The 26,358-nt window shown below is 53.1% G+C and overlaps 6 non-coding genes and 2 pseudogenes across 6 annotated transcripts; all 8 read left to right on the top strand.

The window, feature by feature from the left end:
- The first annotated feature begins 449 nt into the window (after positions 1 to 449).
- Positions 450 to 641, top strand: LOC142791407 (U2 spliceosomal RNA). Its single transcript, XR_012890200.1, has one exon. It is a non-coding gene; the product is annotated as a U2 spliceosomal RNA (small nuclear RNA).
- A 2,342-nt stretch (positions 642 to 2,983) lies between these two features.
- Positions 2,984 to 3,175, top strand: LOC142791405 (U2 spliceosomal RNA). Its single transcript, XR_012890199.1, has one exon. It is a non-coding gene; the product is annotated as a U2 spliceosomal RNA (small nuclear RNA).
- A 2,342-nt stretch (positions 3,176 to 5,517) lies between these two features.
- On the top strand, positions 5,518 to 5,709 carry LOC142791404 (U2 spliceosomal RNA). Its single transcript, XR_012890198.1, has one exon. It is a non-coding gene; the product is annotated as a U2 spliceosomal RNA (small nuclear RNA).
- Positions 5,710 to 8,813: 3,104 nt separating this feature from the next.
- On the top strand, positions 8,814 to 8,988 carry LOC142791382 (U2 spliceosomal RNA; annotated as a pseudogene).
- A 2,342-nt stretch (positions 8,989 to 11,330) lies between these two features.
- On the top strand, positions 11,331 to 11,522 carry LOC142791403 (U2 spliceosomal RNA). Its single transcript, XR_012890197.1, has one exon. It is a non-coding gene; the product is annotated as a U2 spliceosomal RNA (small nuclear RNA).
- Positions 11,523 to 13,864: 2,342 nt separating this feature from the next.
- On the top strand, positions 13,865 to 14,056 carry LOC142791402 (U2 spliceosomal RNA). Its single transcript, XR_012890196.1, has one exon. It is a non-coding gene; the product is annotated as a U2 spliceosomal RNA (small nuclear RNA).
- Positions 14,057 to 17,160: 3,104 nt separating this feature from the next.
- Positions 17,161 to 17,335, top strand: LOC142791381 (U2 spliceosomal RNA; annotated as a pseudogene).
- A 2,342-nt stretch (positions 17,336 to 19,677) lies between these two features.
- LOC142791400 (U2 spliceosomal RNA) lies at positions 19,678 to 19,869 on the top strand. Its single transcript, XR_012890194.1, has one exon. It is a non-coding gene; the product is annotated as a U2 spliceosomal RNA (small nuclear RNA).
- The last annotated feature ends 6,489 nt before the right edge of the window (positions 19,870 to 26,358 follow it).

Raw genomic sequence — 26,358 nt, 5'->3', positions numbered from 1 at the left:
ATGGGTGACGTATTCACATTTTGCACAATCATTTTTTTTTTTTTTTTCCTTCCAGACTTTGGTGCTCGAGTTGGACATGTACACTATGCATCAGTTTTTAAAACAAGTGCTGTAGCATCTCTCGCGACATGCCTGATAATGTTCGCCGGCAAGCATTTGGTGTGACGTCATGGGCGCATAGAGAGTACGCATGCAAGCAAGCACGCGTGGCTTCGACCTCTGGGAAAAAGAAGGTTTCAGTTTTAACATGTTTGTAAGCGAAACTAGAAACTTCAAGCGGACTGGGGATAAAAGCAATGCCGTGAAGCCAGCGCTGCCGCTGTCGGTGCACAATGCTGGTTGTGCATGGGTGGACGTCGGAATTGCTTTGCTACTGTTTGCCCGGCTTTTGGCCAGAACTAAGTACGAGGTGTGAAAGAATGGATTTTAATTACGTGCTAATGAATTGCATCGCTTCTCGGCCTTTTGGCTAAGATCAAAGTGTAGTATCTGTTCTTATCAGCTTAATATCTGATACGGATCCTATTTGGATCCAAGATATTAAACTTATTTTTGTGATGCGGCGGAGTGCTTGAAGCTTGCTTCACCTCCGCCACGGGTTGGCCCGGTATTGCACTACCTCCGGGATCGGCCCACTCACCCCCTGCGGGGTGAGTTCGACAATAAATTCAATGATAGAAGGAGTGTTCGGATTTACCCATGATACCGGGGTAAACGGCGTGGGTGCGTCGAGTGTCCGAGACGGTGGCGGCACGCCGCCCCGGCTGACGCGGTATTCGCGTGCAGGGAGTGCGCTAGCTGTGTTTACACTTACGATTGCTCTGGGAAAATAAATGTTTCCGTGTGTATTTCATATATGGAGGGTCTCTTTTATTTTGTTATGTTCACACGTACATACTCAAGTTTCTTATTTTTTTTAACATTCCTACTCATATTAATAAAACTATTGAGGAAATTATCATTACTGTTTCGGAGGAAAGCTAGAAGTGTGTATACGATGTGTATGCATGTGCGATGTGTATGTATGTATGTGTGTAGAAGTGTGTATGTATGTGCCAAGCTATTTCCGCTTTTCGAATTCACCCGTTTCGCAACGAAAAATAAAAAAGCCTCTAGAAAATGGGGTTTGGTTGGTGTTTCTGTTTACAGTTGCAGTGGCAAGCGAAGGCATTTTTATTTCACATCTTCACGCGGCGTCTGAACCTGAAGACGCGTGCTCTCGCCACGTCTACGCATCTACACTATTCCCCATCACAAATTAAAATCGCAAAGAACGCCACAGGACCCACTCCGCACACACCTGCTGTACGGTGGAGCGGCAAAGCCCCGATGTGCTTTTCCTATGTCCACTGACCTTTGGGGTTTGACGTCCCAAAACCACCATATGATTATGGGAAAATTTCGACCACCTGGGGTTCTTTCACGTGCACCCTAATCTGAGCACAGGGAAATGCAGCCGCCGCGGCCGGGATTCGATCCCACCACCTGCGGGTCAGCAGCCGAGTACCTTACGGCCATCAGACCACCACGGCGGGCATCGCCTTGTTGATCAAACACTTCATTTCTGAACACCATCTCATACCAGCTCATCCACCGTTGGCTCTCGTTAATTACAACGAACATCCTCGCACGCTCACCTCAATGGAATTGCCAGTTGCTGGAAGTTCCAAGGAAATTGCGCACTAGACGTACGGACGCACCACGCACGTACCTGAAGCGACGTGGACCCCAGGACGCGTGAGATCACGCCCCGGGCGCGCTTTGCCTCCGTACCCACTCGTCACTCCTCACAGCTTCACTAAGCCGAGTATGTAGAAGTCGAAGAAGCAGAACAACAAACCAGCCAATCCCCCACAGTGGGTGTGAGCCACAAGTGAAGGTCAACAAAAACAAGCAACACCAGCGAGCGCAGTGACGAAGCTATCGTAATGGGGCGAAATAATCCACGAATATGGCTGCACGTTGACGCACGGTCGCATTTGTGCAACCACCCGTGTCTCCCGAAGACCGTCTGTCGCGAGTCTTCGACGAAAAGCGCAGGCGAGTACTTCTCCACTGATTTCCGCGACCACTTGACGACCGCCTTCGGCCGCCTCATGTCCGTCCGGCACGATCGACGGAGCGCCGCACCAGCGCCTCGTACACGCCACCATAGCACTCCTACCCCTCGGAATCAGCAAAACTCGGACGTTTTCGACCACGACAGACAGAACCTGCCGGCCCGTTGAACGCTTGAACGACATCGCAGCGGCAAGTCGCACACTCACGTTCCGTCACCCTCTGCCACATGATCCTTCATTCACCGGCTTCACAACCAACCCACGCGGTAGACGTTTCGCACGCATTCCCGGGTCTGCCTTTCACGGCAGGACCTTCGTCGACCTCGGTGCGGTGTTCCGACACGTCGGAACTTGCAAGGCATATGTTGAGCGTGCTGAAGCAGCCAAAGGCACCACCTTTTCACCTTTTTGCCGATGATTGTGGGCGTCGTTGCAGAGGCGTTGCTTGGGCAGCCGGCGTAGAAGCCATGTTGGATGGGTGACGTATTCACATTTTGCACAATCATTTTTTTTTTTTTTTTCCTTCCAGACTTTGGTGCTCGAGTTGGACATGTACACTATGCATCAGTTTTTAAAACAAGTGCTGTAGCATCTCTCGCGACATGCCTGATAATGTTCGCCGGCAAGCATTTGGTGTGACGTCATGGGCGCATAGAGAGTACGCATGCAAGCAAGCACGCGTGGCTTCGACCTCTGGGAAAAAGAAGGTTTCAGTTTTAACATGTTTGTAAGCGAAACTAGAAACTTCAAGCGGACTGGGGATAAAAGCAATGCCGTGAAGCCAGCGCTGCCGCTGTCGGTGCACAATGCTGGTTGTGCATGGGTGGACGTCGGAATTGCTTTGCTACTGTTTGCCCGGCTTTTGGCCAGAACTAAGTACGAGGTGTGAAAGAATGGATTTTAATTACGTGCTAATGAATTGCATCGCTTCTCGGCCTTTTGGCTAAGATCAAAGTGTAGTATCTGTTCTTATCAGCTTAATATCTGATACGGATCCTATTTGGATCCAAGATATTAAACTTATTTTTGTGATGCGGCGGAGTGCTTGAAGCTTGCTTCACCTCCGCCACGGGTTGGCCCGGTATTGCACTACCTCCGGGATCGGCCCACTCACCCCCTGCGGGGTGAGTTCGACAATAAATTCAATGATAGAAGGAGTGTTCGGATTTACCCATGATACCGGGGTAAACGGCGTGGGTGCGTCGAGTGTCCGAGACGGTGGCGGCACGCCGCCCCGGCTGACGCGGTATTCGCGTGCAGGGAGTGCGCTAGCTGTGTTTACACTTACGATTGCTCTGGGAAAATAAATGTTTCCGTGTGTATTTCATATATGGAGGGTCTCTTTTATTTTGTTATGTTCACACGTACATACTCAAGTTTCTTATTTTTTTTAACATTCCTACTCATATTAATAAAACTATTGAGGAAATTATCATTACTGTTTCGGAGGAAAGCTAGAAGTGTGTATACGATGTGTATGCATGTGCGATGTGTATGTATGTATGTGTGTAGAAGTGTGTATGTATGTGCCAAGCTATTTCCGCTTTTCGAATTCACCCGTTTCGCAACGAAAAATAAAAAAGCCTCTAGAAAATGGGGTTTGGTTGGTGTTTCTGTTTACAGTTGCAGTGGCAAGCGAAGGCATTTTTATTTCACATCTTCACGCGGCGTCTGAACCTGAAGACGCGTGCTCTCGCCACGTCTACGCATCTACACTATTCCCCATCACAAATTAAAATCGCAAAGAACGCCACAGGACCCACTCCGCACACACCTGCTGTACGGTGGAGCGGCAAAGCCCCGATGTGCTTTTCCTATGTCCACTGACCTTTGGGGTTTGACGTCCCAAAACCACCATATGATTATGGGAAAATTTCGACCACCTGGGGTTCTTTCACGTGCACCCTAATCTGAGCACAGGGAAATGCAGCCGCCGCGGCCGGGATTCGATCCCACCACCTGCGGGTCAGCAGCCGAGTACCTTACGGCCATCAGACCACCACGGCGGGCATCGCCTTGTTGATCAAACACTTCATTTCTGAACACCATCTCATACCAGCTCATCCACCGTTGGCTCTCGTTAATTACAACGAACATCCTCGCACGCTCACCTCAATGGAATTGCCAGTTGCTGGAAGTTCCAAGGAAATTGCGCACTAGACGTACGGACGCACCACGCACGTACCTGAAGCGACGTGGACCCCAGGACGCGTGAGATCACGCCCCGGGCGCGCTTTGCCTCCGTACCCACTCGTCACTCCTCACAGCTTCACTAAGCCGAGTATGTAGAAGTCGAAGAAGCAGAACAACAAACCAGCCAATCCCCCACAGTGGGTGTGAGCCACAAGTGAAGGTCAACAAAAACAAGCAACACCAGCGAGCGCAGTGACGAAGCTATCGTAATGGGGCGAAATAATCCACGAATATGGCTGCACGTTGACGCACGGTCGCATTTGTGCAACCACCCGTGTCTCCCGAAGACCGTCTGTCGCGAGTCTTCGACGAAAAGCGCAGGCGAGTACTTCTCCACTGATTTCCGCGACCACTTGACGACCGCCTTCGGCCGCCTCATGTCCGTCCGGCACGATCGACGGAGCGCCGCACCAGCGCCTCGTACACGCCACCATAGCACTCCTACCCCTCGGAATCAGCAAAACTCGGACGTTTTCGACCACGACAGACAGAACCTGCCGGCCCGTTGAACGCTTGAACGACATCGCAGCGGCAAGTCGCACACTCACGTTCCGTCACCCTCTGCCACATGATCCTTCATTCACCGGCTTCACAACCAACCCACGCGGTAGACGTTTCGCACGCATTCCCGGGTCTGCCTTTCACGGCAGGACCTTCGTCGACCTCGGTGCGGTGTTCCGACACGTCGGAACTTGCAAGGCATATGTTGAGCGTGCTGAAGCAGCCAAAGGCACCACCTTTTCACCTTTTTGCCGATGATTGTGGGCGTCGTTGCAGAGGCGTTGCTTGGGCAGCCGGCGTAGAAGCCATGTTGGATGGGTGACGTATTCACATTTTGCACAATCATTTTTTTTTTTTTTTTCCTTCCAGACTTTGGTGCTCGAGTTGGACATGTACACTATGCATCAGTTTTTAAAACAAGTGCTGTAGCATCTCTCGCGACATGCCTGATAATGTTCGCCGGCAAGCATTTGGTGTGACGTCATGGGCGCATAGAGAGTACGCATGCAAGCAAGCACGCGTGGCTTCGACCTCTGGGAAAAAGAAGGTTTCAGTTTTAACATGTTTGTAAGCGAAACTAGAAACTTCAAGCGGACTGGGGATAAAAGCAATGCCGTGAAGCCAGCGCTGCCGCTGTCGGTGCACAATGCTGGTTGTGCATGGGTGGACGTCGGAATTGCTTTGCTACTGTTTGCCCGGCTTTTGGCCAGAACTAAGTACGAGGTGTGAAAGAATGGATTTTAATTACGTGCTAATGAATTGCATCGCTTCTCGGCCTTTTGGCTAAGATCAAAGTGTAGTATCTGTTCTTATCAGCTTAATATCTGATACGGATCCTATTTGGATCCAAGATATTAAACTTATTTTTGTGATGCGGCGGAGTGCTTGAAGCTTGCTTCACCTCCGCCACGGGTTGGCCCGGTATTGCACTACCTCCGGGATCGGCCCACTCACCCCCTGCGGGGTGAGTTCGACAATAAATTCAATGATAGAAGGAGTGTTCGGATTTACCCATGATACCGGGGTAAACGGCGTGGGTGCGTCGAGTGTCCGAGACGGTGGCGGCACGCCGCCCCGGCTGACGCGGTATTCGCGTGCAGGGAGTGCGCTAGCTGTGTTTACACTTACGATTGCTCTGGGAAAATAAATGTTTCCGTGTGTATTTCATATATGGAGGGTCTCTTTTATTTTGTTATGTTCACACGTACATACTCAAGTTTCTTATTTTTTTTAACATTCCTACTCATATTAATAAAACTATTGAGGAAATTATCATTACTGTTTCGGAGGAAAGCTAGAAGTGTGTATACGATGTGTATGCATGTGCGATGTGTATGTATGTATGTGTGTAGAAGTGTGTATGTATGTGCCAAGCTATTTCCGCTTTTCGAATTCACCCGTTTCGCAACGAAAAATAAAAAAGCCTCTAGAAAATGGGGTTTGGTTGGTGTTTCTGTTTACAGTTGCAGTGGCAAGCGAAGGCATTTTTATTTCACATCTTCACGCGGCGTCTGAACCTGAAGACGCGTGCTCTCGCCACGTCTACGCATCTACACTATTCCCCATCACAAATTAAAATCGCAAAGAACGCCACAGGACCCACTCCGCACACACCTGCTGTACGGTGGAGCGGCAAAGCCCCGATGTGCTTTTCCTATGTCCACTGACCTTTGGGGTTTGACGTCCCAAAACCACCATATGATTATGGGAAAATTTCGACCACCTGGGGTTCTTTCACGTGCACCCTAATCTGAGCACAGGGAAATGCAGCCGCCGCGGCCGGGATTCGATCCCACCACCTGCGGGTCAGCAGCCGAGTACCTTACGGCCATCAGACCACCACGGCGGGCATCGCCTTGTTGATCAAACACTTCATTTCTGAACACCATCTCATACCAGCTCATCCACCGTTGGCTCTCGTTAATTACAACGAACATCCTCGCACGCTCACCTCAATGGAATTGCCAGTTGCTGGAAGTTCCAAGGAAATTGCGCACTAGACGTACGGACGCACCACGCACGTACCTGAAGCGACGTGGACCCCAGGACGCGTGAGATCACGCCCCGGGCGCGCTTTGCCTCCGTACCCACTCGTCACTCCTCACAGCTTCACTAAGCCGAGTATGTAGAAGTCGAAGAAGCAGAACAACAAACCAGCCAATCCCCCACAGTGGGTGTGAGCCACAAGTGAAGGTCAACAAAAACAAGCAACACCAGCGAGCGCAGTGACGAAGCTATCGTAATGGGGCGAAATAATCCACGAATATGGCTGCACGTTGACGCACGGTCGCATTTGTGCAACCACCCGTGTCTCCCGAAGACCGTCTGTCGCGAGTCTTCGACGAAAAGCGCAGGCGAGTACTTCTCCACTGATTTCCGCGACCACTTGACGACCGCCTTCGGCCGCCTCATGTCCGTCCGGCACGATCGACGGAGCGCCGCACCAGCGCCTCGTACACGCCACCATAGCACTCCTACCCCTCGGAATCAGCAAAACTCGGACGTTTTCGACCACGACAGACAGAACCTGCCGGCCCGTTGAACGCTTGAACGACATCGCAGCGGCAAGTCGCACACTCACGTTCCGTCACCCTCTGCCACATGATCCTTCATTCACCGGCTTCACAACCAACCCACGCGGTAGACGTTTCGCACGCATTCCCGGGTCTGCCTTTCACGGCAGGACCTTCGTCGACCTCGGTGCGGTGTTCCGACACGTCGGAACTTGCAAGGCATATGTTGAGCGTGCTGAAGCAGCCAAAGGCACCACCTTTTCACCTTTTTGCCGATGATTGTGGGCGTCGTTGCAGAGGCGTTGCTTGGGCAGCCGGCGTAGAAGCCATGTTGGATGGGTGACGTATTCACATTTTGCACAATCATTTTTTTTTTTTTTTTCCTTCCAGACTTTGGTGCTCGAGTTGGACATGTACACTATGCATCAGTTTTTAAAACAAGTGCTGTAGCATCTCTCGCGACATGCCTGATAATGTTCGCCGGCAAGCATTTGGTGTGACGTCATGGGCGCATAGAGAGTACGCATGCAAGCAAGCACGCGTGGCTTCGACCTCTGGGAAAAAGAAGGTTTCAGTTTTAACATGTTTGTAAGCGAAACTAGAAACTTCAAGCGGACTGGGGATAAAAGCAATGCCGTGAAGCCAGCGCTGCCGCTGTCGGTGCACAATGCTGGTTGTGCATGGGTGGACGTCGGAATTGCTTTGCTACTGTTTGCCCGGCTTTTGGCCAGAACTAAGTACGAGGTGTGAAAGAATGGATTTTAATTACGTGCTAATGAATTGCATCGCTTCTCGGCCTTTTGGCTAAGATCAAAGTGTAGTAGGCTAAGATCAAAGTGTAGTCCTACCTCTCGGGACTACATTTTTGGCCTTTGGGCCGGGGTTGGATGCCCCCCCTTGAGGGGGGACAACCCTTTTCACTCTTTTTTTTCTTTCTCCTCTCGCTTCTCTTTTCCCGCTTCCTTCTTACGCTTGCGGTGCATCCAAACCGGGTTCCTTCGGGAGCTGACTGGGCAGTTGCACCGCAACTTATACGTTCTTCCCCTGTCCTGAGGTCAGGGCGTGGGTCCAAACCCACCCCTGACCGCCTGGCCTCTCCAGCAGGACTGTCTGGGGTCTTTGGACCCGCGAAGGTGTTATGCCTGCGGGATCCGCTTGCGGCCTCTCTTCGGGGTGCGGCAGCAGGGGAGTGACGCTCCGCGGTGGGCAAAAGGCTCACCCCGCTATCACCGCTGTATTGAGCTATAAGCTCTGGGGTCGCTTGCTTAGCTGGCGGGTGGTCGCCCAAGGCGGCCTTCCCGACTAAGCCCAGGGTTCCCCGGCCCTGGGTGGACGTGCGGCTCAGCCCCTGCTCTGCCGGCCTGCTCCAATGCAGCTCCACCATGGCTCTAAGCCATGACGACTGGCCAAGCCCTTTGGTGAGAAAGGGTGGACGCTGGGGCAGCCGGTAGGGCGCCGCACCCTTGGTCAGGCCCGGTGGTCCCGGAGGTCCGGGCGGCCTTTGATCGGGCCAGCAAGGCCGAGACTTCTACTTCTCTCTTGTGTGCTGCCTCTTTTGACAACCTCACTCTGTTCTTATCAGCTTAATATCTGATACGGATCCTATTTGGATCCAAGATATTAAACTTATTTTTGTGATGCGGCGGAGTGCTTGAAGCTTGCTTCACCTCCGCCACGGGTTGGCCCGGTATTGCACTACCTCCGGGATCGGCCCACTCACCCCCTGCGGGGTGAGTTCGACAATAAATTCAATGATAGAAGGAGTGTTCGGATTTACCCATGATACCGGGGTAAACGGCGTGGGTGCGTCGAGTGTCCGAGACGGTGGCGGCACGCCGCCCCGGCTGACGCGGTATTCGCGTGCAGGGAGTGCGCTAGCTGTGTTTACACTTACGATTGCTCTGGGAAAATAAATGTTTCCGTGTGTATTTCATATATGGAGGGTCTCTTTTATTTTGTTATGTTCACACGTACATACTCAAGTTTCTTATTTTTTTTAACATTCCTACTCATATTAATAAAACTATTGAGGAAATTATCATTACTGTTTCGGAGGAAAGCTAGAAGTGTGTATACGATGTGTATGCATGTGCGATGTGTATGTATGTATGTGTGTAGAAGTGTGTATGTATGTGCCAAGCTATTTCCGCTTTTCGAATTCACCCGTTTCGCAACGAAAAATAAAAAAGCCTCTAGAAAATGGGGTTTGGTTGGTGTTTCTGTTTACAGTTGCAGTGGCAAGCGAAGGCATTTTTATTTCACATCTTCACGCGGCGTCTGAACCTGAAGACGCGTGCTCTCGCCACGTCTACGCATCTACACTATTCCCCATCACAAATTAAAATCGCAAAGAACGCCACAGGACCCACTCCGCACACACCTGCTGTACGGTGGAGCGGCAAAGCCCCGATGTGCTTTTCCTATGTCCACTGACCTTTGGGGTTTGACGTCCCAAAACCACCATATGATTATGGGAAAATTTCGACCACCTGGGGTTCTTTCACGTGCACCCTAATCTGAGCACAGGGAAATGCAGCCGCCGCGGCCGGGATTCGATCCCACCACCTGCGGGTCAGCAGCCGAGTACCTTACGGCCATCAGACCACCACGGCGGGCATCGCCTTGTTGATCAAACACTTCATTTCTGAACACCATCTCATACCAGCTCATCCACCGTTGGCTCTCGTTAATTACAACGAACATCCTCGCACGCTCACCTCAATGGAATTGCCAGTTGCTGGAAGTTCCAAGGAAATTGCGCACTAGACGTACGGACGCACCACGCACGTACCTGAAGCGACGTGGACCCCAGGACGCGTGAGATCACGCCCCGGGCGCGCTTTGCCTCCGTACCCACTCGTCACTCCTCACAGCTTCACTAAGCCGAGTATGTAGAAGTCGAAGAAGCAGAACAACAAACCAGCCAATCCCCCACAGTGGGTGTGAGCCACAAGTGAAGGTCAACAAAAACAAGCAACACCAGCGAGCGCAGTGACGAAGCTATCGTAATGGGGCGAAATAATCCACGAATATGGCTGCACGTTGACGCACGGTCGCATTTGTGCAACCACCCGTGTCTCCCGAAGACCGTCTGTCGCGAGTCTTCGACGAAAAGCGCAGGCGAGTACTTCTCCACTGATTTCCGCGACCACTTGACGACCGCCTTCGGCCGCCTCATGTCCGTCCGGCACGATCGACGGAGCGCCGCACCAGCGCCTCGTACACGCCACCATAGCACTCCTACCCCTCGGAATCAGCAAAACTCGGACGTTTTCGACCACGACAGACAGAACCTGCCGGCCCGTTGAACGCTTGAACGACATCGCAGCGGCAAGTCGCACACTCACGTTCCGTCACCCTCTGCCACATGATCCTTCATTCACCGGCTTCACAACCAACCCACGCGGTAGACGTTTCGCACGCATTCCCGGGTCTGCCTTTCACGGCAGGACCTTCGTCGACCTCGGTGCGGTGTTCCGACACGTCGGAACTTGCAAGGCATATGTTGAGCGTGCTGAAGCAGCCAAAGGCACCACCTTTTCACCTTTTTGCCGATGATTGTGGGCGTCGTTGCAGAGGCGTTGCTTGGGCAGCCGGCGTAGAAGCCATGTTGGATGGGTGACGTATTCACATTTTGCACAATCATTTTTTTTTTTTTTTTCCTTCCAGACTTTGGTGCTCGAGTTGGACATGTACACTATGCATCAGTTTTTAAAACAAGTGCTGTAGCATCTCTCGCGACATGCCTGATAATGTTCGCCGGCAAGCATTTGGTGTGACGTCATGGGCGCATAGAGAGTACGCATGCAAGCAAGCACGCGTGGCTTCGACCTCTGGGAAAAAGAAGGTTTCAGTTTTAACATGTTTGTAAGCGAAACTAGAAACTTCAAGCGGACTGGGGATAAAAGCAATGCCGTGAAGCCAGCGCTGCCGCTGTCGGTGCACAATGCTGGTTGTGCATGGGTGGACGTCGGAATTGCTTTGCTACTGTTTGCCCGGCTTTTGGCCAGAACTAAGTACGAGGTGTGAAAGAATGGATTTTAATTACGTGCTAATGAATTGCATCGCTTCTCGGCCTTTTGGCTAAGATCAAAGTGTAGTATCTGTTCTTATCAGCTTAATATCTGATACGGATCCTATTTGGATCCAAGATATTAAACTTATTTTTGTGATGCGGCGGAGTGCTTGAAGCTTGCTTCACCTCCGCCACGGGTTGGCCCGGTATTGCACTACCTCCGGGATCGGCCCACTCACCCCCTGCGGGGTGAGTTCGACAATAAATTCAATGATAGAAGGAGTGTTCGGATTTACCCATGATACCGGGGTAAACGGCGTGGGTGCGTCGAGTGTCCGAGACGGTGGCGGCACGCCGCCCCGGCTGACGCGGTATTCGCGTGCAGGGAGTGCGCTAGCTGTGTTTACACTTACGATTGCTCTGGGAAAATAAATGTTTCCGTGTGTATTTCATATATGGAGGGTCTCTTTTATTTTGTTATGTTCACACGTACATACTCAAGTTTCTTATTTTTTTTAACATTCCTACTCATATTAATAAAACTATTGAGGAAATTATCATTACTGTTTCGGAGGAAAGCTAGAAGTGTGTATACGATGTGTATGCATGTGCGATGTGTATGTATGTATGTGTGTAGAAGTGTGTATGTATGTGCCAAGCTATTTCCGCTTTTCGAATTCACCCGTTTCGCAACGAAAAATAAAAAAGCCTCTAGAAAATGGGGTTTGGTTGGTGTTTCTGTTTACAGTTGCAGTGGCAAGCGAAGGCATTTTTATTTCACATCTTCACGCGGCGTCTGAACCTGAAGACGCGTGCTCTCGCCACGTCTACGCATCTACACTATTCCCCATCACAAATTAAAATCGCAAAGAACGCCACAGGACCCACTCCGCACACACCTGCTGTACGGTGGAGCGGCAAAGCCCCGATGTGCTTTTCCTATGTCCACTGACCTTTGGGGTTTGACGTCCCAAAACCACCATATGATTATGGGAAAATTTCGACCACCTGGGGTTCTTTCACGTGCACCCTAATCTGAGCACAGGGAAATGCAGCCGCCGCGGCCGGGATTCGATCCCACCACCTGCGGGTCAGCAGCCGAGTACCTTACGGCCATCAGACCACCACGGCGGGCATCGCCTTGTTGATCAAACACTTCATTTCTGAACACCATCTCATACCAGCTCATCCACCGTTGGCTCTCGTTAATTACAACGAACATCCTCGCACGCTCACCTCAATGGAATTGCCAGTTGCTGGAAGTTCCAAGGAAATTGCGCACTAGACGTACGGACGCACCACGCACGTACCTGAAGCGACGTGGACCCCAGGACGCGTGAGATCACGCCCCGGGCGCGCTTTGCCTCCGTACCCACTCGTCACTCCTCACAGCTTCACTAAGCCGAGTATGTAGAAGTCGAAGAAGCAGAACAACAAACCAGCCAATCCCCCACAGTGGGTGTGAGCCACAAGTGAAGGTCAACAAAAACAAGCAACACCAGCGAGCGCAGTGACGAAGCTATCGTAATGGGGCGAAATAATCCACGAATATGGCTGCACGTTGACGCACGGTCGCATTTGTGCAACCACCCGTGTCTCCCGAAGACCGTCTGTCGCGAGTCTTCGACGAAAAGCGCAGGCGAGTACTTCTCCACTGATTTCCGCGACCACTTGACGACCGCCTTCGGCCGCCTCATGTCCGTCCGGCACGATCGACGGAGCGCCGCACCAGCGCCTCGTACACGCCACCATAGCACTCCTACCCCTCGGAATCAGCAAAACTCGGACGTTTTCGACCACGACAGACAGAACCTGCCGGCCCGTTGAACGCTTGAACGACATCGCAGCGGCAAGTCGCACACTCACGTTCCGTCACCCTCTGCCACATGATCCTTCATTCACCGGCTTCACAACCAACCCACGCGGTAGACGTTTCGCACGCATTCCCGGGTCTGCCTTTCACGGCAGGACCTTCGTCGACCTCGGTGCGGTGTTCCGACACGTCGGAACTTGCAAGGCATATGTTGAGCGTGCTGAAGCAGCCAAAGGCACCACCTTTTCACCTTTTTGCCGATGATTGTGGGCGTCGTTGCAGAGGCGTTGCTTGGGCAGCCGGCGTAGAAGCCATGTTGGATGGGTGACGTATTCACATTTTGCACAATCATTTTTTTTTTTTTTTTCCTTCCAGACTTTGGTGCTCGAGTTGGACATGTACACTATGCATCAGTTTTTAAAACAAGTGCTGTAGCATCTCTCGCGACATGCCTGATAATGTTCGCCGGCAAGCATTTGGTGTGACGTCATGGGCGCATAGAGAGTACGCATGCAAGCAAGCACGCGTGGCTTCGACCTCTGGGAAAAAGAAGGTTTCAGTTTTAACATGTTTGTAAGCGAAACTAGAAACTTCAAGCGGACTGGGGATAAAAGCAATGCCGTGAAGCCAGCGCTGCCGCTGTCGGTGCACAATGCTGGTTGTGCATGGGTGGACGTCGGAATTGCTTTGCTACTGTTTGCCCGGCTTTTGGCCAGAACTAAGTACGAGGTGTGAAAGAATGGATTTTAATTACGTGCTAATGAATTGCATCGCTTCTCGGCCTTTTGGCTAAGATCAAAGTGTAGTATCTGTTCTTATCAGCTTAATATCTGATACGGATCCTATTTGGATCCAAGATATTAAACTTATTTTTGTGATGCGGCGGAGTGCTTGAAGCTTGCTTCACCTCCGCCACGGGTTGGCCCGGTATTGCACTACCTCCGGGATCGGCCCACTCACCCCCTGCGGGGTGAGTTCGACAATAAATTCAATGATAGAAGGAGTGTTCGGATTTACCCATGATACCGGGGTAAACGGCGTGGGTGCGTCGAGTGTCCGAGACGGTGGCGGCACGCCGCCCCGGCTGACGCGGTATTCGCGTGCAGGGAGTGCGCTAGCTGTGTTTACACTTACGATTGCTCTGGGAAAATAAATGTTTCCGTGTGTATTTCATATATGGAGGGTCTCTTTTATTTTGTTATGTTCACACGTACATACTCAAGTTTCTTATTTTTTTTAACATTCCTACTCATATTAATAAAACTATTGAGGAAATTATCATTACTGTTTCGGAGGAAAGCTAGAAGTGTGTATACGATGTGTATGCATGTGCGATGTGTATGTATGTATGTGTGTAGAAGTGTGTATGTATGTGCCAAGCTATTTCCGCTTTTCGAATTCACCCGTTTCGCAACGAAAAATAAAAAAGCCTCTAGAAAATGGGGTTTGGTTGGTGTTTCTGTTTACAGTTGCAGTGGCAAGCGAAGGCATTTTTATTTCACATCTTCACGCGGCGTCTGAACCTGAAGACGCGTGCTCTCGCCACGTCTACGCATCTACACTATTCCCCATCACAAATTAAAATCGCAAAGAACGCCACAGGACCCACTCCGCACACACCTGCTGTACGGTGGAGCGGCAAAGCCCCGATGTGCTTTTCCTATGTCCACTGACCTTTGGGGTTTGACGTCCCAAAACCACCATATGATTATGGGAAAATTTCGACCACCTGGGGTTCTTTCACGTGCACCCTAATCTGAGCACAGGGAAATGCAGCCGCCGCGGCCGGGATTCGATCCCACCACCTGCGGGTCAGCAGCCGAGTACCTTACGGCCATCAGACCACCACGGCGGGCATCGCCTTGTTGATCAAACACTTCATTTCTGAACACCATCTCATACCAGCTCATCCACCGTTGGCTCTCGTTAATTACAACGAACATCCTCGCACGCTCACCTCAATGGAATTGCCAGTTGCTGGAAGTTCCAAGGAAATTGCGCACTAGACGTACGGACGCACCACGCACGTACCTGAAGCGACGTGGACCCCAGGACGCGTGAGATCACGCCCCGGGCGCGCTTTGCCTCCGTACCCACTCGTCACTCCTCACAGCTTCACTAAGCCGAGTATGTAGAAGTCGAAGAAGCAGAACAACAAACCAGCCAATCCCCCACAGTGGGTGTGAGCCACAAGTGAAGGTCAACAAAAACAAGCAACACCAGCGAGCGCAGTGACGAAGCTATCGTAATGGGGCGAAATAATCCACGAATATGGCTGCACGTTGACGCACGGTCGCATTTGTGCAACCACCCGTGTCTCCCGAAGACCGTCTGTCGCGAGTCTTCGACGAAAAGCGCAGGCGAGTACTTCTCCACTGATTTCCGCGACCACTTGACGACCGCCTTCGGCCGCCTCATGTCCGTCCGGCACGATCGACGGAGCGCCGCACCAGCGCCTCGTACACGCCACCATAGCACTCCTACCCCTCGGAATCAGCAAAACTCGGACGTTTTCGACCACGACAGACAGAACCTGCCGGCCCGTTGAACGCTTGAACGACATCGCAGCGGCAAGTCGCACACTCACGTTCCGTCACCCTCTGCCACATGATCCTTCATTCACCGGCTTCACAACCAACCCACGCGGTAGACGTTTCGCACGCATTCCCGGGTCTGCCTTTCACGGCAGGACCTTCGTCGACCTCGGTGCGGTGTTCCGACACGTCGGAACTTGCAAGGCATATGTTGAGCGTGCTGAAGCAGCCAAAGGCACCACCTTTTCACCTTTTTGCCGATGATTGTGGGCGTCGTTGCAGAGGCGTTGCTTGGGCAGCCGGCGTAGAAGCCATGTTGGATGGGTGACGTATTCACATTTTGCACAATCATTTTTTTTTTTTTTTTCCTTCCAGACTTTGGTGCTCGAGTTGGACATGTACACTATGCATCAGTTTTTAAAACAAGTGCTGTAGCATCTCTCGCGACATGCCTGATAATGTTCGCCGGCAAGCATTTGGTGTGACGTCATGGGCGCATAGAGAGTACGCATGCAAGCAAGCACGCGTGGCTTCGACCTCTGGGAAAAAGAAGGTTTCAGTTTTAACATGTTTGTAAGCGAAACTAGAAACTTCAAGCGGACTGGGGATAAAAGCAATGCCGTGAAGCCAGCGCTGCCGCTGTCGGTGCACAATGCTGGTTGTGCATGGGTGGACGTCGGAATTGCTTTGCTACTGTTTGCCCGGCTTTTGGCCAGAACTAAGTACGAGGTGTGAAAGAATGGATTTTAATTACGTGCTAATGAATTGCATCGCTTCTCGGCCTTTTGGCTAAGATCAAAGTGTAGTAGGCTAAGATCAAAGTGTAGTCCTACCTCTCGGGACTACATTTTTGGCCTTTGGGCCGGGGTTGGATGCCCCCCCTTGAGGGGGGACAACCCTTTTCACTCTTTTTTTTCTTTCTCCTCTCGCTTCTCTTTTCCCGCTTCCTTCTTACGCTTGCGGTGCATCCAAACCGGGTTCCTTCGGGAGCTGACTGGGCAGTTGCACCGCAACTTATACGTTCTTCCCCTGTCCTGAGGTCAGGGCGTGGGTCCAAACCCACCCCTGACCGCCTGGCCTCTCCAGCAGGACTGTCTGGGGTCTTTGGACCCGCGAAGGTGTTATGCCTGCGGGATCCGCTTGCGGCCTCTCTTCGGGGTGCGGCAGCAGGGGAGTGACGCTCCGCGGTGGGCAAAAGGCTCACCCCGCTATCACCGCTGTATTGAGCTATAAGCTCTGGGGTCGCTTGCTTAGCTGGCGGGTGGTCGCCCAAGGCGGCCTTCCCGACTAAGCCCAGGGTTCCCCGGCCCTGGGTGGACGTGCGGCTCAGCCCCTGCTCTGCCGGCCTGCTCCAATGCAGCTCCACCATGGCTCTAAGCCATGACGACTGGCCAAGCCCTTTGGTGAGAAAGGGTGGACGCTGGGGCAGCCGGTAGGGCGCCGCACCCTTGGTCAGGCCCGGTGGTCCCGGAGGTCCGGGCGGCCTTTGATCGGGCCAGCAAGGCCGAGACTTCTACTTCTCTCTTGTGTGCTGCCTCTTTTGACAACCTCACTCTGTTCTTATCAGCTTAATATCTGATACGGATCCTATTTGGATCCAAGATATTAAACTTATTTTTGTGATGCGGCGGAGTGCTTGAAGCTTGCTTCACCTCCGCCACGGGTTGGCCCGGTATTGCACTACCTCCGGGATCGGCCCACTCACCCCCTGCGGGGTGAGTTCGACAATAAATTCAATGATAGAAGGAGTGTTCGGATTTACCCATGATACCGGGGTAAACGGCGTGGGTGCGTCGAGTGTCCGAGACGGTGGCGGCACGCCGCCCCGGCTGACGCGGTATTCGCGTGCAGGGAGTGCGCTAGCTGTGTTTACACTTACGATTGCTCTGGGAAAATAAATGTTTCCGTGTGTATTTCATATATGGAGGGTCTCTTTTATTTTGTTATGTTCACACGTACATACTCAAGTTTCTTATTTTTTTTAACATTCCTACTCATATTAATAAAACTATTGAGGAAATTATCATTACTGTTTCGGAGGAAAGCTAGAAGTGTGTATACGATGTGTATGCATGTGCGATGTGTATGTATGTATGTGTGTAGAAGTGTGTATGTATGTGCCAAGCTATTTCCGCTTTTCGAATTCACCCGTTTCGCAACGAAAAATAAAAAAGCCTCTAGAAAATGGGGTTTGGTTGGTGTTTCTGTTTACAGTTGCAGTGGCAAGCGAAGGCATTTTTATTTCACATCTTCACGCGGCGTCTGAACCTGAAGACGCGTGCTCTCGCCACGTCTACGCATCTACACTATTCCCCATCACAAATTAAAATCGCAAAGAACGCCACAGGACCCACTCCGCACACACCTGCTGTACGGTGGAGCGGCAAAGCCCCGATGTGCTTTTCCTATGTCCACTGACCTTTGGGGTTTGACGTCCCAAAACCACCATATGATTATGGGAAAATTTCGACCACCTGGGGTTCTTTCACGTGCACCCTAATCTGAGCACAGGGAAATGCAGCCGCCGCGGCCGGGATTCGATCCCACCACCTGCGGGTCAGCAGCCGAGTACCTTACGGCCATCAGACCACCACGGCGGGCATCGCCTTGTTGATCAAACACTTCATTTCTGAACACCATCTCATACCAGCTCATCCACCGTTGGCTCTCGTTAATTACAACGAACATCCTCGCACGCTCACCTCAATGGAATTGCCAGTTGCTGGAAGTTCCAAGGAAATTGCGCACTAGACGTACGGACGCACCACGCACGTACCTGAAGCGACGTGGACCCCAGGACGCGTGAGATCACGCCCCGGGCGCGCTTTGCCTCCGTACCCACTCGTCACTCCTCACAGCTTCACTAAGCCGAGTATGTAGAAGTCGAAGAAGCAGAACAACAAACCAGCCAATCCCCCACAGTGGGTGTGAGCCACAAGTGAAGGTCAACAAAAACAAGCAACACCAGCGAGCGCAGTGACGAAGCTATCGTAATGGGGCGAAATAATCCACGAATATGGCTGCACGTTGACGCACGGTCGCATTTGTGCAACCACCCGTGTCTCCCGAAGACCGTCTGTCGCGAGTCTTCGACGAAAAGCGCAGGCGAGTACTTCTCCACTGATTTCCGCGACCACTTGACGACCGCCTTCGGCCGCCTCATGTCCGTCCGGCACGATCGACGGAGCGCCGCACCAGCGCCTCGTACACGCCACCATAGCACTCCTACCCCTCGGAATCAGCAAAACTCGGACGTTTTCGACCACGACAGACAGAACCTGCCGGCCCGTTGAACGCTTGAACGACATCGCAGCGGCAAGTCGCACACTCACGTTCCGTCACCCTCTGCCACATGATCCTTCATTCACCGGCTTCACAACCAACCCACGCGGTAGACGTTTCGCACGCATTCCCGGGTCTGCCTTTCACGGCAGGACCTTCGTCGACCTCGGTGCGGTGTTCCGACACGTCGGAACTTGCAAGGCATATGTTGAGCGTGCTGAAGCAGCCAAAGGCACCACCTTTTCACCTTTTTGCCGATGATTGTGGGCGTCGTTGCAGAGGCGTTGCTTGGGCAGCCGGCGTAGAAGCCATGTTGGATGGGTGACGTATTCACATTTTGCACAATCATTTTTTTTTTTTTTTTCCTTCCAGACTTTGGTGCTCGAGTTGGACATGTACACTATGCATCAGTTTTTAAAACAAGTGCTGTAGCATCTCTCGCGACATGCCTGATAATGTTCGCCGGCAAGCATTTGGTGTGACGTCATGGGCGCATAGAGAGTACGCATGCAAGCAAGCACGCGTGGCTTCGACCTCTGGGAAAAAGAAGGTTTCAGTTTTAACATGTTTGTAAGCGAAACTAGAAACTTCAAGCGGACTGGGGATAAAAGCAATGCCGTGAAGCCAGCGCTGCCGCTGTCGGTGCACAATGCTGGTTGTGCATGGGTGGACGTCGGAATTGCTTTGCTACTGTTTGCCCGGCTTTTGGCCAGAACTAAGTACGAGGTGTGAAAGAATGGATTTTAATTACGTGCTAATGAATTGCATCGCTTCTCGGCCTTTTGGCTAAGATCAAAGTGTAGTATCTGTTCTTATCAGCTTAATATCTGATACGGATCCTATTTGGATCCAAGATATTAAACTTATTTTTGTGATGCGGCGGAGTGCTTGAAGCTTGCTTCACCTCCGCCACGGGTTGGCCCGGTATTGCACTACCTCCGGGATCGGCCCACTCACCCCCTGCGGGGTGAGTTCGACAATAAATTCAATGATAGAAGGAGTGTTCGGATTTACCCATGATACCGGGGTAAACGGCGTGGGTGCGTCGAGTGTCCGAGACGGTGGCGGCACGCCGCCCCGGCTGACGCGGTATTCGCGTGCAGGGAGTGCGCTAGCTGTGTTTACACTTACGATTGCTCTGGGAAAATAAATGTTTCCGTGTGTATTTCATATATGGAGGGTCTCTTTTATTTTGTTATGTTCACACGTACATACTCAAGTTTCTTATTTTTTTTAACATTCCTACTCATATTAATAAAACTATTGAGGAAATTATCATTACTGTTTCGGAGGAAAGCTAGAAGTGTGTATACGATGTGTATGCATGTGCGATGTGTATGTATGTATGTGTGTAGAAGTGTGTATGTATGTGCCAAGCTATTTCCGCTTTTCGAATTCACCCGTTTCGCAACGAAAAATAAAAAAGCCTCTAGAAAATGGGGTTTGGTTGGTGTTTCTGTTTACAGTTGCAGTGGCAAGCGAAGGCATTTTTATTTCACATCTTCACGCGGCGTCTGAACCTGAAGACGCGTGCTCTCGCCACGTCTACGCATCTACACTATTCCCCATCACAAATTAAAATCGCAAAGAACGCCACAGGACCCACTCCGCACACACCTGCTGTACGGTGGAGCGGCAAAGCCCCGATGTGCTTTTCCTATGTCCACTGACCTTTGGGGTTTGACGTCCCAAAACCACCATATGATTATGGGAAAATTTCGACCACCTGGGGTTCTTTCACGTGCACCCTAATCTGAGCACAGGGAAATGCAGCCGCCGCGGCCGGGATTCGATCCCACCACCTGCGGGTCAGCAGCCGAGTACCTTACGGCCATCAGACCACCACGGCGGGCATCGCCTTGTTGATCAAACACTTCATTTCTGAACACCATCTCATACCAGCTCATCCACCGTTGGCTCTCGTTAATTACAACGAACATCCTCGCACGCTCACCTCAATGGAATTGCCAGTTGCTGGAAGTTCCAAGGAAATTGCGCACTAGACGTACGGACGCACCACGCACGTACCTGAAGCGACGTGGACCCCAGGACGCGTGAGATCACGCCCCGGGCGCGCTTTGCCTCCGTACCCACTCGTCACTCCTCACAGCTTCACTAAGCCGAGTATGTAGAAGTCGAAGAAGCAGAACAACAAACCAGCCAATCCCCCACAGTGGGTGTGAGCCACAAGTGAAGGTCAACAAAAACAAGCAACACCAGCGAGCGCAGTGACGAAGCTATCGTAATGGGGCGAAATAATCCACGAATATGGCTGCACGTTGACGCACGGTCGCATTTGTGCAACCACCCGTGTCTCCCGAAGACCGTCTGTCGCGAGTCTTCGACGAAAAGCGCAGGCGAGTACTTCTCCACTGATTTCCGCGACCACTTGACGACCGCCTTCGGCCGCCTCATGTCCGTCCGGCACGATCGACGGAGCGCCGCACCAGCGCCTCGTACACGCCACCATAGCACTCCTACCCCTCGGAATCAGCAAAACTCGGACGTTTTCGACCACGACAGACAGAACCTGCCGGCCCGTTGAACGCTTGAACGACATCGCAGCGGCAAGTCGCACACTCACGTTCCGTCACCCTCTGCCACATGATCCTTCATTCACCGGCTTCACAACCAACCCACGCGGTAGACGTTTCGCACGCATTCCCGGGTCTGCCTTTCACGGCAGGACCTTCGTCGACCTCGGTGCGGTGTTCCGACACGTCGGAACTTGCAAGGCATATGTTGAGCGTGCTGAAGCAGCCAAAGGCACCACCTTTTCACCTTTTTGCCGATGATTGTGGGCGTCGTTGCAGAGGCGTTGCTTGGGCAGCCGGCGTAGAAGCCATGTTGGATGGGTGACGTATTCACATTTTGCACAATCATTTTTTTTTTTTTTTTCCTTCCAGACTTTGGTGCTCGAGTTGGACATGTACACTATGCATCAGTTTTTAAAACAAGTGCTGTAGCATCTCTCGCGACATGCCTGATAATGTTCGCCGGCAAGCATTTGGTGTGACGTCATGGGCGCATAGAGAGTACGCATGCAAGCAAGCACGCGTGGCTTCGACCTCTGGGAAAAAGAAGGTTTCAGTTTTAACATGTTTGTAAGCGAAACTAGAAACTTCAAGCGGACTGGGGATAAAAGCAATGCCGTGAAGCCAGCGCTGCCGCTGTCGGTGCACAATGCTGGTTGTGCATGGGTGGACGTCGGAATTGCTTTGCTACTGTTTGCCCGGCTTTTGGCCAGAACTAAGTACGAGGTGTGAAAGAATGGATTTTAATTACGTGCTAATGAATTGCATCGCTTCTCGGCCTTTTGGCTAAGATCAAGGGTCGTGTAAGCAGTTGCCTCGCGCGAGTCACTACGTCGGACCCGGGGTCACGTCACGCTGACGTCATCCCCGGGGTTCAAGCCTCCAAGAATAGCCTGCGTGGCGTTGCCGTCTCCGACGTGCGACCGCTGCCCCTGGGTTTCGGGCCTTCCCGCCCGGTGCCCGCCTGTTCCATGCCGGAAGGAGCAAGGTCCCCGGTCCACGCCCGCCGTCCCGGAGCCCCCCTGCTGCCTACCGGCCGCCTCCTGATCCTGCGCGGCGCCCGCCTCGGCTGAGCCGCTACTACCAGTGTGCAGCGCGCCTGCACGACACAAGTTTCCACCAGTCACGCCCCCTTCCACCGGCGACAACGCCCTCAGAATGGCGGCCACATCCGATTTACCTGTGAGAGAAAACTGTTTCCTGTTTACGGCGCCGGATGGCGACGTTTCTCTTGATGACTTGATCGATGCAGTCGAAGTAGTTGCAGGCGATGATAGTGTGTTCGTGTTGCAGCATATGGGCGGTGCCAAGTTTCTCGTATGCACCCGTAACGCCAGTCAGGCAACTAAGTTAATGGTGGCTGAGGGTTTCCGGGTGAATGGCATAAGCGTACCGGTTGAGGCCGTAGGGCCGCCGGTCACGTATGTAAACGCCTACCGGTACCCAGCCTATATGCCCGACGAGATACTTGGCAACGCCCTGGCGCAGTATGGTAAGGTGCGGGGCATTTCGTTTGCTACTGTGGCCTCCCGTCAAAATAAGTTAAACGGCGTCAGGGTCGTTAAAATCGAAATGAGCAAACCGGTGCCCAACTTTGCGACCATTGCGGGGCACCGTGTCATGTTCGAATACCGAGGCATGAGGCGGGTGTGCGCACGATGCAGCGAGGTGGGCCATATGGCGACCGCGTGCTCCGCACCTTACTGCAAACGATGTGGAATTTTCGGGCACGACACTGAGGGCTGCTCAGCCGAATGCAAGCGTTGTGGGGGGCAACACGGGACGAGAGATTGTTTTAGGAGGCGCACCTACGCGTCCGCCGCACGCGGTTTCCCCTCAGTGACAAACCTTGAGCCGAACTTAGCGCAGTCGAGCGGCCCCTCAGCACCCAGGCCAGGCGTACTCCACTCGCGCATGCAAGTCTTGACGCCCAGGACCGCGGCTCGCACGCCGCCGACAGCTTCCCCCAGCCGAGACCATGATACGGACAGTAGCTTGCTCGCAAGTGTCCCTGTGACAAATTCACCCGCCAACGAGGAAGAGAGGCCCGAGAGGAATGACGACACCGCCGCCACGTCATCAGAAACAGAGTCGAGTGACCTCGAAACCGTCTCGACACCCTCGGCTCCTTCTACACCGTCCGCCCCCCTGTCGGGCCAGGATGGCTGTCACAGCACTTCAGACACTGCCGCAACAACTGACAGGGATGAGCTTCCCCTCTCCATCTCAAAAGCGCCGGTGAATATGCTCGCCCCAGTGTCCGCTCAGGACTTAGATGACGGCATTAAAGACCCCACACGAGACGACCTGCCCATCGTGAGCCGCGGGTACTACGAGCTTCCGGATGACCGCCACCGCCACGGCGCTCAATCAAACCTGCCGCCCACCTCCCGGCTCCCCCTTGATCACGCGCCGCCCCACTTGAGTCGTAAACCGGACCCGCTTGCGTCACAGCCAGCGCCAGGCCGTGATGAGCGGGCACGCTCTCGCTCGCGCCGACGGCAAGGAGAGGATGATAAGAAGGATCCGAGGGGGAGAGCCACAAGCAGAGAGGCGCGGCAGCGGCGAACCGGGCCGGACGCCAGGAGCAGTGACAGTGACGCCCCCCCGAGGGCGAAGACGCAGAAGCTAGCCCAGAGCACCGCCGGCAAAGGGGAACCGCCCCCTAAAGCCAGCGAGGCGTTTTGATTACCTCGCAACAGATGGCAGCGCAGGCGTAAAGCCAGCGAGGCGTTTTGTTTACCTAGCCACAGATGGCAGCACAGGCGAGCGCGCCGTTTGCTGTTCCCCCCTCGCTGAGCGCTCCACCTCCCGCACACTGATGCCCCCCCCCCCCCCCCCCCCCCCCCCCCCGCTCGCCCTCTAGTTCCCTCGAATGACTGACCAACTCCGCTTCGCTACCTGGAATGTGCGCGGACTCCGCGACAAAACGAAGCAAACCGCGGTCATTTCGTTTGCCCGCTCCCAAGATATTGACCTGCTGTTCGTCCAGGAGGCGAATTTCCGTTCCCCCCTCGACGTCGCGCACTTCCGTAGCCTGTGCCAGGTCGAAGCTTTTTTTTCCTTGACGAGGGCTAAGTCCTGCGGGGTCGGGGTCGTCTTTGTCTCCGGGAGGTTTAGACAAAAGGCTCATTGCGCGTTCGGGGCCGATGGCCGCACGTTGATAGTCGATATTTTCATCGATGGGCAGAAAGTCCGGTTCGTCAACGTGTACGCGCCTGTCACGAGATCGGAGACCAATCCCTTCTTCAGGGAGCTTGGAGAGTTCCTGCTAGCCCCCCTCCCGCATGTGGTCCTGGGAGACTTCAACTGTGTGGTAGACGCTACGAGGGATATCCGGGGACCGGGTCGCGGTGGCTCAGCCTACCACGCAAAAGAACTCATCAGGGTGCTCCGCTGCCTGCGACTTTCCGACGCATGGGTCGTCCTCCACGACGACGATTTCGGCCCCACCCGAGTGTCAAAGGCCACCGCTAGCCGGCTCGACCGTGCCTACTTACCAGAGTTCCTACTGCCCTCCCTAGCAGCGTGTGAGGTGCTCCCGCTACCATCTGCTTTGACTCGTCTCTCTGACCACGCGCCACTGTTAACCACAGTCCGTGCAAAGCCTGGCCCCAAATCGAATGATATGTCGTGGCGCCTGGATTCGGCACTACTGAAGGATCCAGTGTCCGTTCCACAGATCCAGGCACGCATAGAGGCCTCGATCAGAGCGACCTCCCGCATAACACCGACTACCTGGGACGACCTCAAGGCGGCATGGAAGGCTCTTCTCCAAGAAGAAGGTAGTGAAAGAAGAAAGCGCATGACGTCCGAGATGAATGAGATACTGCGCAGAATGCGTATCATTCAGAGTGCGGACATCCTCACCACCTGTACACGAGATTACCTCTCCTCCCTTAAGGTGCAGTACGAAAGACTACTTCGGGCGGCTAACGGCGAAAGATGTGCGACTCGGGCCGCCTCCGATGAACAGTCAGAGGCCGCCCCGCGCGAAGTACGCGGAAACGGCTCGGTACGCATAGTGGAAGTCATGCGCCCCGACGGTACGCTCACGAAGGACCCGACCGAGATCGAGGCGACTTTCTTGCAGCACTTTGAGTCAGCGTTCCGCGAGCCGGACCCCACGACGACCCTCTCGGTGCCAGCGTGCCTGTCGGAGTTGTACAAATCCCTAAAGTGCCTGGAAGAAGATCAGGGCTCGACCATGTGTGGCGCAGCCACGTTAGAGGAGTTGAGGGCCGCGATCGAGCAAATGCCACCGAACTCGGCCCCCGGCGCGGACGGCCTCACCGCGGGCTTCTATGCCACTTTTTTTGAGACCCTGAAGGAACCGCTCCTGGCAGTCGTCAACACGGTCCTTGAAGGACACGCGAAACCTGCCTCTTTTGGCATGGGGCGCGTAGTCCTTATTCTGAAAGAGGGTGCACCGCGGAACACGCCGTCGTCGTGGCGTCCAATCACGCTGCTCAACGTCGATTATAAGATCGTCGCTTCAATTCTAAACAGTCGGCTTAAGTCCTTTTTGCCAGACATCATTGGTCCGCATCAGGCCTGCGCAGTCCCGGGCAGGTCAATGTTTGCCAATCTGACTGTCACAAGAGACGTCTTTCAATACGCATCTGAGAAAAGAGTCACGGGAGCCTTTCTTTCCCTCGATCAAGCAAAAGCTTTCGACAGAGTTAGGCACACTTACCTGTTCGAAACGCTTCGAGAGTTCGGCCTCCCGCCAGGTTTTGTACAAGTGATCGAGCTCCTGTACTCTGATCTCAGATGCCACGTAGTGGTAAATGGCTCCACGACAGCTACCTTCCAATACACAAGAGGGATAAGGCAGGGGTGCCCACTCGGCCCGACCCTCTTTGTACTCTCGATAGAGCCGCTACTCTCGTCTCTTGCCAGCGATGCGCACA

This window comes from Rhipicephalus microplus, unplaced genomic scaffold, assembly GCF_043290135.1.
Source record: "Rhipicephalus microplus isolate Deutch F79 unplaced genomic scaffold, USDA_Rmic scaffold_165, whole genome shotgun sequence".
NCBI lineage: Eukaryota > Metazoa > Arthropoda > Arachnida > Ixodida > Ixodidae > Rhipicephalus > Rhipicephalus microplus.
This window is presented reverse-complemented; position numbering and strand designations above follow the sequence as displayed.